At 38.1% G+C, this 14,099-nt stretch overlaps 1 protein-coding gene across 6 annotated transcripts in view; it reads right to left on the bottom strand.

Moving 5' to 3' along the window:
• shank3a (SH3 and multiple ankyrin repeat domains 3a) overlaps positions 1–1,400 on the bottom strand; it is a 190,491-nt gene extending 189,091 nt beyond the window's left edge. For all 6 annotated transcript variants that reach the window (XR_008908896.1, XM_056766774.1, XM_056766773.1 and 3 more), the window contains exon 1: positions 1,267–1,400. The gene's annotated coding sequence lies outside the window, so the exon portion shown is untranslated. The remainder of the gene's footprint in view (positions 1–1,266) is intronic.
• Positions 1,401–14,099: the final 12,699 nt, after the last annotated feature.

Genomic DNA, 14,099 nt, shown 5'->3' on the forward strand with positions numbered 1-14,099 from the left:
GACTCTCAGACAAGACAAACAATGGATTTTTAGTCAGTGCCTCACAAGGCCATTTAGCATTTTCTGAACATACATCTTCATTGAGGACCACAAAGTCCAACCGGTAACTGTTACACCAGCCTGTAAAACCATCGACCCGTCTTGACTCACAGATATTCAGCATAAATAATGAGTTTACTTTCAACCTGTAATTATAAGAGCAAGTAAACATCTGCTTGTTCCGGACGTGTTTACGGGAGATGACGGCTTTAAGGGCGAGATGATTGCCGTAGTCGTATTAACCCTCATTCAGACAGATGTTTCGTAAGCGTTTGGAAATAGCTATGATTGCCGTCAAAAGTGGCAAAATGCAATTAGCCGCTAATCAAGGAGCCAAAACTGTGGCGGAACTCATCTACTGCACTGCGCTGTGTCCAATTACTCACCTCTCCTACATTAACACTGACAGGTAGTGCTAATGAAGCTAGCATCACAGAGAGAGAGATGACTCATGCAGAAACTTGTCCTCACTCAACCAAACTAATGACACTACAAACTGCCTTAAATGGATTGTTTACCCAAAAAAAATATTTTTCATCATTCACTCACCCTCGTGTCATTTAAAACCTGTATGACTCACTTCTGCAGAACACAAAAGAAGATATTTTGAAGAACGTTTGTAACCAAACAATATTGGCCCCCAATTGTGGTGACACAAACCACTGAGACATTTCTCAAAATATATACCGACAGAGTCATATTCAGGTTTTGAACAACACGTTTCCGTGGTAAAATGTTTGAACATTGCAGAGGTCAAACAATAATTTACTTTTTGCGTGAACTATATTTTTGCACCCGTATCTCCTAAACTTTGTCAGGATAACTGATAACTAAAAATGGGTATTATTTTCTGATTTATAAAATCCATAACTGATCTACAAAAAGACCGGTAACACTTACCCTGAAGCATGTATGTATAATGCATTATTAAAGTCGTTTTAATGCATTGTAATGTCTTATAAATAATTGTTATTAAAGTTAATAAATTATAACACTTAGCAATTCATTGTTACACTACACATTTTAAATTGGTTATACTTCTTTACAACTACATATAATTTATTACAACACACATTATGAAGAATTATAAAAGCATTTTACACTTTAATAACTCTTTATAATGTATTATACATACATGCTTCAAGGAATTGTTACAGAAAGACCTTTTATAAAAAAATCAAGACACCAGTTCTCTCACGTTTTTATACAGCAAGGATAATTACTCACCATATGGTCAGCCATTGCATGTCCAGACAGGAGCGCATGCTTGCAGCGTTACATAGATGCAAAATGTGTTAAACCTACGTGACGTGTAAACAGTACATACAGTTCCAGATCAGAGATGAAGGTGTGTATCTACTGCATTAGAGAGATGAGACCGAGACAGATGAAATAGGAAGACAGAAAAAGCAGTTTGCATTCTGTGGGAAATGTTCTGCCCTTTGTGCAGCGTTCATTTACTTATTAACCAAAAACAAACAACAAACATTCATTAAGTTTACTTTGCAAGCGAATGACACAAATGGTTTGTTTTAGGGTCGATAACAGCATATTAAGCAGAAAGAAGCATTTGAATAGTCAAAAGTATGTGGACACCCAAATGTGGTTGTTAGGAGCTACATTTCCAAACACTGGGATTATGGGGACTTCTATTAGAATGTGGCCGTGAAGATTGATGTTAGATGATTTGGTCTGGTCTACAGTCACAGTACCAAATCCTAGTGCCTCCTTTGGGTTTCAGGTCTGGACTAGATGCAGGCCAGTCAAAGTCTCCTAAACCAGACCCAGTAATCATTCTTTATAAAACCTGGTTTGTGCACAGGGGCATTGTCAAGCCGAAACAAAAAAAAGGCCTCCAAAAACCACTGCCAAAAAACAAAAGCACACAATTGTCTAGGATGTCATTGTGTGACATAACATTAAATTTTGTTTTTACTGGAATTGAGAGGTCTGGCCAAATCTGCTGATTAGAAAAGGGGTTTCTGCAATACTTTGGCCATAATTCCAAATGATTCTAAATTGTAGCCATTCACGGTCTCCAACTAAACGAACAAAAGCCAATTTCATTTTTGCAATTCTTTTTTGAATAGCATGTAGAGATATGGCTGTGCTTGCCCCACAGATATCGCGAATTGTGAAAAAACAACTTGTGTGGACATTAGTAACTCAAAAATCAAGTTAAGTTATCGGCCATAACGTATCGGCTGATAAGTGGTCCTTTTTAATGTTATCGGTATCGGCCGATGATAAAGTTTAGGCTTACATATTAAAGCGGATAATTCATAAGTCCTTTCCTCTGTTTAAACTCCTTCAGCGGCACGCTGCTCACAGTTAAAACCATGATCATTCACTTACTGCTATTTTAAAAACTTAAATTATAAGGACGAAAGCATATTGTTTGACTCGGACTGCTATCTCAATGCCTCTATCTTTTTAGTCATGTGGCAATTAAGACTTTTTTTCTGGGTTGCTTATTTAATTAGTTATTAAAAAAACTTGTAACAGAAAAGTTTTAAGGTGACCGAATTGTTATTTAGTGTCATTTAGGCTTGGTACATGATTTTCAGTGGGAAAAGAGAACTAATTGTTACCATGTTCTCTACAGTCAATGTTTTCAAATAAAACCAGTTGTCCACTTTTTACATTTTGTTTCAGTCTTAGGGAATTTTATATTAATATTTATATACTGTTTATCAGCCAATATATCGGTTATCGGCTTCCAATGTTAAAGAATTATCAGTTATGGGCCAAAGCTTACATATCGGTGCATCCCTACTTAGTATACTGTCAACAGTAGCCTGGCACGAAAACTTGAAGTATGAGACGTCCTTAGAAACTCCGAAACAAACTTGAGTGTGTGTTTTCTAAGACGTGCTATTGTGTAGCAGTGTTATTTGCGGGGACGCTTTGTGTGACATTTAAGCCCAGTAGTGCCGTGTGTCCTACACTCAGTTTAATTGAAACAGATGGAGAGTCTGAAGCACAGCCACAGGTCTAGAGCTTTAAACCAACTTTAACTTTAAAAGCAAACAGTTCTGGGCACATTTGTCACCACTATTGTCATTTTGTAATATAGAAATTTATACAGATTTGGAACAACTCTAGGGTGAGTAAATGAAGACAGAATTGTTTTTGGGGGGTGAACTGTACCTTTAACATACAAAAAAAGATAGACTTAAGAAGATCTGAGTGTACTCATGGGTGCTATTTTAAGACACAAAGAACAGAAGAACAAATAATAAATATAAAAAAGTGTGTATAATAGAAACATAACATGTAAATGTGATATCAACAAGTTCAACAAAGTCTCTAAACCTAAAAAGAAATTCTTAATTAAATTGGTAAAATAAAACATAATCAATAATTTACATTGTATTAATTGTAGCTACACTAACAAACCTGACACAATGAAAACTGGCAGCTAAATTTGATCTGGGTTGCTTCGAATAGACCAGTATAAAATTACTTGCTGCTGACCTCATAAAAACAGCCCTTAACAGCACTCAGAGCTCAGAAAAGTGGCCTAAAATATCAGAAAACAAATATCCGGCAACTCTTTAATAAGATACAACAATAGCTTAATAAGAATAAATCATTAAAATGTCATGCACTTTACCTTGTTCACAAGGAGAATCTGGATAATCCACAATGCAAAAAAACTCAAAAGCTGAATATTGGTTCTTTCCAAGCCAAAGTTCAGTCATAACTCGACTCCATCCGCTACCTGTTTCAGGACCCCTCTGAGAGAGGAGGGGAGTACTGTGAGGGCAAAGGGTGGAGGGGTGAGATAGTCACCTGTGGAGCAAGCGATCAGCCAAATCATGCCGTGAGACCTGCGGAGAACGGGTAGTGAAGCCGGTCCCAGGTCAGTGGGCAGGCCGCTGTGATCTCACATTGCCCTTCTGTGTGTAGCTGATAGCCGGCAGGTAAGAGGATCTGTACTTAGTCGGGGAGAAAAACAATACCTGCTCGCTCAGGCCCGAACGGCTCTGATGGGAGGGAGATCAGTCTTACGCTTTGATGGCGGGGCGGTCAATGAAATAGACCTGTCAACACATACCTGTTATGTGAAGATAGGCCATACCAATATTCACATACCGTACACAAACACACATACACAAGCAATAAACAACGGCAACAATATTTTCTGGGTCCACTCCTGGCAAGAGGTTGCAGAACGGTGGCTTTAAATAAGTCGGGATGGAAATTTGATTTTAAAACAAACAAAAAAATGTCATATATCTATAGCGTTTATATCGATGAATGTGTGTGATTCTTGAAGGAGCACTAAAGAGTGGACATTTTGAATACCGAGAAGAGATGTAAGGTACACCTTCATTCATTATACATCTTCCTTTCCTCTCAGTCTTTGTGTATGTCTCTAGATGTGTTAGAAATATGATAGTATCGTACTATTCGTGCTTTTGTTGCATGATGCTGAATGCATACTGTGCATATTTTATGTATGGAAAAGTCACATGACAATGAACAATAAAAGCAAAAACACTAGTTTTAAACAATGGCCAGTTTGCTTAATACAACTTGTAGTATGCAGCCAGTTAGTATTCTGTCATTCTATTAAGTTCATTTTTTTCTTTCAATCTATTAAAACTTGCTTATCAGTCATGACCTGAAATCCACCCCTTACATTTAAATGTCCAAAGTTACCTGTTAAACAATGTCTAAGTGTTTGCTTTGGAGACGTTCGTAGTCCCATAACTTTTAAAACGAGTCACATAAAACTTTAAAGGAGGGTGATATTATTCCCTAGACAGATTTCAGGTCAAAGAGACAACAGAGGGAAGGTCTTTCCTGTATAAATATTGCCACTTAAACCTGTTTAATATTATAATGAAAACACGCACAAACTGTTTCCTGCACCAGCGCGCACACACACAAACACAAAAACACACACACTAGTCTAAAATAAAAAAGCAATGAGGTAAAGTAAGAAAGAAAATGTGATTATCTATAGATTAACATTGATGTGTTTCTGTGCATGAATCCATACGTGAAGAAACTAGCATTACTTACCCATTGTGTGTGTGTGATAGAGAAAGAGATATGGCAGACATTTTGCCGTCACGGGGTGAGAACCTACCCCTGTCAGACACATTTTACTTCACACAGAGTTAGGAATTAAATATGTATGATGGAAAGGAGAGAAAGACTCGACCACGCGCCGAAATGTCATGAACTTGAGAATGCCTGTTCTCGAGACAGTTCACCTGCCGAGCCTTTGACCTCCGACCCACGAGGCAACCGCCCAGACACGCCGAGAGAACCACACGTGCCAATGTTGACAACCTTCTAACCTTACATGATCCCATTAACAGCCTCTTCAAATCCTGACCGATATCATTAAGATTGTCAGGATACGTAAACTAACGAACGTCATATTAGCAAGCAGTATTTTGTAGCACAAAAATGCCGAGGTTTTGAAAATCTTGAGCTCCCGAGCAGAAAAAGCAACAATATTAGACTTCACTGCAACAGTCGAAAGGCACAACAAGATTGCGTGATAAAGCATCGTAGTACTTGCAGAAATATACCTGCTGAAGACCTCCTGCCGTTCTCTCGGAAGTCTCAAAGCTGTTTGTCTCTCTCAGGACCGCATGTTTATCTGCTCAGGACGCATGCTGTGAGTGTCAATGAGGCACTATGAGAAAGATAAACTTGTATTAAACACTGTTTACCGTATAGGGAATAACAAACACTCTCATATCAAGTTCCCTCATGGTCACACACTAAATCCCAAGAACACGCATGCACTTATCTGAGTTATCATGAACGACTTCTCTAGAGAAGCACATCCAACAAGCATCACAAACACCACCGCATGTCCATAAAAAGAAGAAGGGAACTCGCTGCCATGATTCGGTACAGAAACCCTTCACGCCAACCTCTGAAGATGGAGTGAATGAGAAATTGGATGAAAGGGGTGGGATGTTGAACGGCAAGGAAAAAGGGGCAAGGGGAACTATACGATTGCAGTTATCGAGTTGGACAGGTAGAAATTGAATCAGCGCCGCTACCGGTGGAGGAGTAATTGATTCTTAGATGAGGCAGCTTTGGGATACAGTGCGTGAATGTGTGAGAGAGAGGGTGACAGTTGACTAAAATAGATTAAAAGTGAAACATTTTTGTAAGATACCGGAATAATTTGCAGATATGAACATATAATCTGTGCATATTATAAGGTGGATAAAGGAATATGCATGGAATTCATCAGAAAGTGTGTGTTTTCAGCACATATTTGGCCCTCTCGCTGGACTGTAGAGACTCAGCAGAGACGTGCACCAGCGTTCTGCTCGACTGCTCTTAATGAGCTTAGTACAGTCGCTTGAATCTCTCTCTCTCGCTTTCACACAAACACATGAACACAGGATGAGATCCAGACAGACATGAGCTATAAGAGGACGGGGCTATTTGTTTATTTGAGAAATGAAATAAACTGCCACAATGTTTCCTCTTCGTAATCCACGTGTCTGGTTTTAGCTGGTTTTAGTATATATTTAGGTCTATATTTGGCTTAATGGTTTGTAGAAGATCTATTAAAGTAAGCTTATGGGAATGTTGAAAAATTTAGAAAAGTCACCTGGTCTGCTTTATAATCTTCATTTATATTTCCCTGAGCTTGATAAAAGATTTTTTTATAACAATTTTCAAAGAAAATAATCTCTAATATAACTGCTGAAATAATAAACATTCACAGGCATCTCTTCTGGATTTTTAAAGATGTTTTGAACAATTTTTCAAACTTTTGTCACCATTTTTCATTCTTCCACTACTTATTGGAGAGTTTAACCCACATTTATTTCTTAGCTCTAATATTCTGCATTATTCTGTCTCATATGTCTCAGAGCTTTCTTTCTTCAGAGAATTACAACAAAAGCTGAACAATTAACTACATTAAAACTAATCTAAACATTTTAACTCTCGTTCACTTGTTTTCATTTGTAATGAAAATTAAATTTTAATAGACATGGGGCCACAGTTAAAGCTTTAGCGAAGCGTTAGCTATTCTTGTAAAGAACCTTTAGTTTCTTGCACAATTTACTTTAGACGTAATCCAATCTTGGTTTTGATCCGGAACAAACCTTTAGTTTGGATTTTTCAGAATTTTTTTGTAGGATTTGGATCACTTTGATCCAAAAGATCTGGATTAAACTGATCCCATCAGAAGGGTGGATTCAGTGTCGAATCAATGCCCAAAATGTAATAAAAACTTTAAAAATTTATAAAATAATACTATATTTGGATCATGCAGTATCTTACAAGATATCATATTTATTCATAAGGTTTTAATTTGATTTGTTCATCCGTCTGGCTACAGTGATTAGGTAAGCTTTAACGTATTCACCCTTTCAGTATAGGCCTACAGCAAAGTAGAAAGAGTTTGGCCTCATAAAATAATCCTCCAAACAGCTGTCAAAATTGACCATTCCATTCCATTTTCTACCGCTTATCCGAACTACCTCGGGTCACGGGGAGCCTGCGCCTATCTCAGGAGTCATCGGGCATCAAGGCAGGATACACCCTGGATGGAGTGCAAAATTGACCAAAAACAATACATTTTATTCTGTCACTAATTGATATATATATTCATCACAATCGAAAATATTTTTGTTTTTAGAATATGTATTAGTGATGCATGCAATGATTACAGAATAACCAAAAAAATGCAAACAATGGCAATCACTGATTTTTGAAATCCAAATAAAATCCAAATCAGAAATAGTGTCTAAATATTTTATCCCTTGTTGCACGTCCTGTTTGCTCGTTCTGGCAGAATGCAGGAGGTTGGTTAGGGTCTCCAAGGGGCTCAGGTGCATCGTTGTCAGCAGAGAGAGGGACATTGTGTATAGTAGCAATGTTGTGCAGGACAATACAGGCAAGGGTTATGTTGCATGCTTTCTGTGGTTCCACTCTCAGAACTCCATTTAAACGCTCAATTGCTCAATTGTTTGGAAGAGGATGGGGTGGGGTTTTTCTTGTTTTTAGTTTTTTTTTAAATGTGTGTGTTTTCATTTCAAATAAAAATAAACTTATATTGACCCCACACTGGCTATTCTACTTGTTGCTCTTTACATATCTATAGTTCTACATTGCGATTTCCTATCCTGTTTGAGCACTGGTTATCCAGCACTGGTTATCCAGATTTGGTGATCCTGAAAAGTTCCTATCCGGATCAGATTGATCCAATCCGATGTTGCTTTAAAAAACTGGCTCCAAAAGTAAGCTGGATAACGTGATCACGGATCACAAAAAAAGGATTACTAAATCCGGATCAATTTTATCCGGATCAAACCTTTTGAAAAACCTGGCCCAGAGCCAGGAGTTACTTGTCTGTGATCTGTGTCTGCTTTCTAAACTTTCTAAGACACCTGAGATCTTGCAACTTATGAATATTCAAACACCATGATTTCAGGAAAAAAAAATCAACTGAAGAATGGCCCGAGGGGGAAAAAATACAGGCAAATTTATATTTGATCTGACCGTCTAAGACATTTTCAAATGTTAATCGTAAGTTCTCTGTACAATGTAATAATTTCGATGCTGCTGGGTCATAACAGAGGTGGAACTGAAGATGTATCTTCTGCCATTAACCAATCAAAAGTGATTTCATTTACAACCAATCATACAGCGTTTAACTTTTATCTCTAAAGTACATGGAGGGTTCACAATGCCCCTTCCACCAAAACAAATTTGTTTCCCCAACGTTTGTCCACCAACAACATTCATCTCGGTCTTATTCTGGTGCATCTTTTAGTACTTTTACAATAGCACACCCTAGCTTGGAGAATATGGATGGAGGCTGATGTGACAACTTGCAAGTAATTCCATGCGGATGTGTAGTTTCACCACAGCGAGCAAAAATGATCACATAAAGGTACAAGCACAATAAAGATGGGAGACATGCAAAGAAAAAACACATATCCTTGAACTAGAACTAGAGAGGTCCTTCTCATATCCTCGGTCCTGCCGGTGTAATACTAATGAAGAATTCCAAGTGATGAAAAGATGATAAACGCACGAGAAAGCAGAGGCAAAATACACAAACTGCCGCATCGATTACAAGTAGCTCGTACATGGTTTGCTTTGCTACGGCGTCACATGCTTTGTAATTCAATACGTGTTTCCAATAAACAAAGAAAGGTTTTTTTGTGATCGGATGAGGGGAATGACAAACAGTTAAAATAATAGACGCTGGCGTTCAAGGTAATAGATGCTGGCAGAGTTATTTACAGAAAGTGTGGCTTAGTTTTTAATAATATTCAAATGTTGGACATGTTGACCCCATGCTGTCCATCAAAATGCGAGTTCAACCGAGTTAATGAAAACTGTGTCATTAACCAATTTGGGTTTAGAATGACATAAGAGGGAGTCACAAATATTTTAAAAAAATAACATAGAATGGACGTAATTATGTTAAACATCACGTAAGTTGACTGTGATCAGTCTAGTTCCAAATTTAAAGGTGCTGATGTGTGATATTTAGGAGAATCTACTGACAGAAATGCAATATGATATACCTATACATCTTTAAAGGTGTTTAAACACCTTACATAACGAAGAGTTATGTTTTTATTACTTTATAATGAACTATTTCGATCTACATAAACTGAAAGTCCTTCTACATGGATTTCGCCATGTTGTTTCTACAGTAGCCCTGAATAGACAAACTCTCGTTTCGTAAATACATTATCTCCTTCATCAAAGATGTGAATATGTGATGACATCTAAGTTCTGTGTCAGCCACCGTAGTGCTTCAAAATGGAGGGGTGAGATGCTCTTGGTTGCAATTCATAACCTCAACACCAGAGGCCGCTATATTTAACAAGTTGGACCTTTAACATAAAAAACTAAAAAAACAAAACATGTAAATAAGGACTCATGGCCTATATTACAAGCCACATTCTAACCTTGCATGAAAGCATAAGTAGCTGACTTACAGCTTCGGTAACCTATTTACCTACATGGGAAAACAATGCAGACATACTCTTAACATCTCTAGTGATCTATGCAGAAAAGAAAACGATACAGGTTTAGACCGACATGAGGGCGAGTAAATTATGGCAATTTTCATTTCTGAAATTTAGAAAATCCCAAATGTCACAGTGGCAAACACACAACCATAACAGTCATTACACAAATCTACTCACACACACACCATGCTGTTTACACCCAGCAAGAGACAAGCAACACTTACAGTAACATTCATTAATGCAACATCTGAGTATCTGGAAGAAATCCAGAACAGTCCAGTTTTGTGCAAGTGCGTATGTCTGTGTGTGCGAGGACATGTTTTAATATCCTGGTGGGGACCTAAACCTGAAAGCACACCAACTCGGGGAATCTGTGTCACCGTGGGGACAAAAATTGAGGTCCCAATGCAACATGGCTTATAAACTGTACAGAACAATATATTTTTTTAAATTTTGGGTTAGGTGAAGGGGAAAAAATATAGATTTTTTTCTATATACAACTCATTACGCTTATGGACTGTCCCCACAGAGATAGTTAACAAGACGTGTGTGCTTGCGAGTGCGTTGTTGTTTCTCGGGCGAGGCGAGGACAGAGGACCCCAGTACAGACAGGGAGGTGAGGTTAAACAAGACTAATAAAACAAAAACCCACGAGGGGGTATAAAAAAAACATAAAATAATGAGAACAGGAACAGGAACAGGAACAGGAACAGGAACAGGAACAGGAACAGGAACAGGAACAGGAACGAAGACTTCCTAAACTAACATGACTAGAGTACCAAAACATTACATCAACTATGAATAAACTAAACTTACTGCCAACAGGAACTCACCCACATGATACAAGCAACGACTGACAATAAACCAGCAAAAGAAAAGAGACACGAGGTCAATATAAAGGGAACTAAATCAAGAGGGGACAGGTGCAGGGGATAAACTAATTAATTAACACAAACTAGGAAACAGGAGGGCAGGAACAATGATGACACCTGGAGAGAGAATAAGGCAAGCCAAAAGGTTCAAAATGTCTCTCCCCACATAAAACAAGGGATCCTGTCTGATTTTGCCGAGAAATACTTGACATGGTGAGGCAAAATCATAACACTTTGTGTGTGTCAGTGTGTGCGTGTGCATGCGTGTGTGTAGTAAAAATTAATGAAAGACCCCAAAACTGACCTTGCAACAGCCAAAATCCACAAGTGCACAAAAAACAACCTGATACACTCTAAATGTACTGTGTGTGGCTTTACAGCTGAGGTTTAGAGCTTAAAAATCTCCTGTAAGGAAAGAGAGTTTGCTTTGGGATGTGGCTAATGCTGTTTCACGCTTCTTTCTTCTGTATGCTAACAGTCTCTCTGTGGGGCCGTTCTGCTTTAAACAGAGGAACTGAGCTCATCTCTTTTACATCTGTCTCCACCTGAATCTCAAAGCCAAAACTTGAGCTTTACATTATGTGAAGAGAAAGCGATTGATGCTTGGCCATGCAAAACTCTGCGTGTCTTTGCAGTTATCTATATCTGTGAGATATGGGATGAGGCTGAAGTTTAATACTTACGGGCATTCGAACAAATCCTTAACCCTACTGTATGAAAACAGTAATGCAAGCACCACTAATTGAAATCTCACCAACAAAACGTGGTATCTAACAAGACGGTCCTTTACATATCAGTCTCCAGATACCCTCAGACGTCTAAATGTTATTTGACAGCAGCAGCAAACATTCAACACAGAAAATGGACTTTTGAAACAGAACTCCATTCAGAAAGCAAATGAAACTGTCTGTACAGGCAGATGTTATGTTAATTCGGATGATAGCTGATGTTATACACAAGGTAACATCTGGAGTTGGGTCATGATTTTAGTTTTGTAACCTTTCTAGTTTTTTCCTCAGGAAAAAGTTAAGAGTCAATGGGGTCACAGGACACCCTCCCTTTCAGACACTGACGGTCAATATGTTCCTACATAAAAATCTTAATTAAATCTCATTTCTTTCCTTTAATCATTTGGTTATCTTCATGTCATTCCAAACATTTCTGAAGAATTTTAGTAACCGTCAACATTAGCTCCCAATGACTTCCATTGTGCAGACACAAAACCACAGAGACATTTCTCAAAATATCTTCTTTTGTGTTCCACGCAAGAAGGAGCCAGATACAGGTTTTAAACAGCACAAGATTGAATAAATGATGACCACGTTTGTATTATTGGGTGAACTATCCCTTTAACCGTAATCTTTAGTGTAGCTATAAAAATGAATTAGCCGTCTCCCGAGAGCCTCACACATACACGCACACCTGCACATAAATGTAGTGCTCTCTCTCTCACTCATACGCATAAATACTAGCATGATTCCACTCCAGGGTCAGATGGAGAAAATGATCCACGTTAAGTGGCAAGTATTGAAGTTAGCTGAAATTGCTCTTGCTACCCAAATGACTCTTTAAACATTTACAAGTATGAGCGGTTGGGCTTGGTTACATAAGCTCGCTCCGAGCGCCAGAACCAGCCAATTACACCAAAAAATTACACTCGTGGATCTATGCCACGATATGAGGATGCTTGCCGCTCACTGCACTGTGGGGAACATAACGTCATTCTCTTTAAACAAATAATATCTAAGACTGGAAATCAAATCCCAATTGCAAAATTCTAGGTACAATTAAAGCAAGAACATCCCATTGCTAATGATATTTGTTTAAGTGACCGTGTTCTTTGTTTTGCTTAGTGGATTTAAGGGAGCAGTCACGCTAAAAATCTGTTAAACTAATAACGTGTGGAAACGTTTGTGTTGTCCTAATGAGCTTAAGCACCACATAGACACCTGTTTGTCAAAAGCTAAAGGGTTTGAGATCTGACAGTGATTGAGAACCCTCGCCAATTTTCACCATGTATCTGATGAAGCAGCTCCATCTAGTGATCTTATGTTAAGATGGAATAAAAATAATAACACAAAAGTGCCATTATTCCACAATTGACAAATTGATATTTGGCTGCTTAACGTCAATGCATCCTTCAGTCACCCGAACAATTGAAGCCATCCTAACCCAAGATAATAATATTTCACCCAAAAATGAAAATATAATTTATATATATAATTATAAAATCTTCTCATTTCAAACCTGTATAACTTTCTTCTGCAAAACACAGAATAAAATATTTTGAAGAACGTTGGTAAACGAACAATGGCATTACCAATTGACTTGCTTTGGTTTTGTGTCCATACAATAGGAGTGAACGAGTACTGCCACTGTTCGGTTGGCAACATTCTTCAAAATATATCTTTATGTGTTCTGCAGAAGAAAGTCATACATGTTTAAAATGTCAAGAGGATGAATAAATAATGATTTTTTTTTTATTTTGGGGTAAACTATTCCTTTAACAGTATTAAAAGTTTTTTGTTATCAGGACTTGAATTACATCTAAATATGAAAATGCTATATTAAATATATTTGATTACATTAAATATATCAAGATTAATACTGAATTGAAAATGTGGGTGATATAGCATATAGCCTGTCCTCCTATTCCTCTGAGCATTACAGAGAGAGAGAGAGGGTGTGTGTGCTATGTGTGTCTGTTTGTGTGTGTGTGGTGTGTGTGTCAGGCCTTATCGCACTTTTCCTTCAAGAAATAAACTCTCTCCCTGGTGTTGTGTTGGCGAGAGAACCATTTCCTGATGCGTTCAGAGAGTAAGATTGAGTCCGCTAATGTAAACCCATCCGTTACGATGCCATGAGGGAATCGCCAACAGGAAGTTCATTTTTCAACGCACCATCACACTCCTGCAAAAGAGAGAGAGAGTGAGAGAGAGAGAGAGTGAGTGAGAGAATGTGTGTACGTGTGAATCTCTAAGGCCATATCTAGACAGATTGGTCTATTCCCGCCGACACTCACCCCCAACTGAGAAACATGAGTCAGACACGACTAAACTGTGATAACAACATGGAAAACCCCTTGATGTCACACACATGCCACACATAATAATGAGTACGGCAACACGCATACACATGCAAACGCAAACTCGCATATGTTCTGCATTGCCAATTAGTCGTTTCTTTTCTTTTTGTGGAG

The sequence above is a fragment of the Triplophysa dalaica genome, chromosome 14, assembly GCF_015846415.1.
Source record: "Triplophysa dalaica isolate WHDGS20190420 chromosome 14, ASM1584641v1, whole genome shotgun sequence".
Classification (NCBI taxonomy): Eukaryota; Metazoa; Chordata; class Actinopteri; order Cypriniformes; family Nemacheilidae; genus Triplophysa; species Triplophysa dalaica.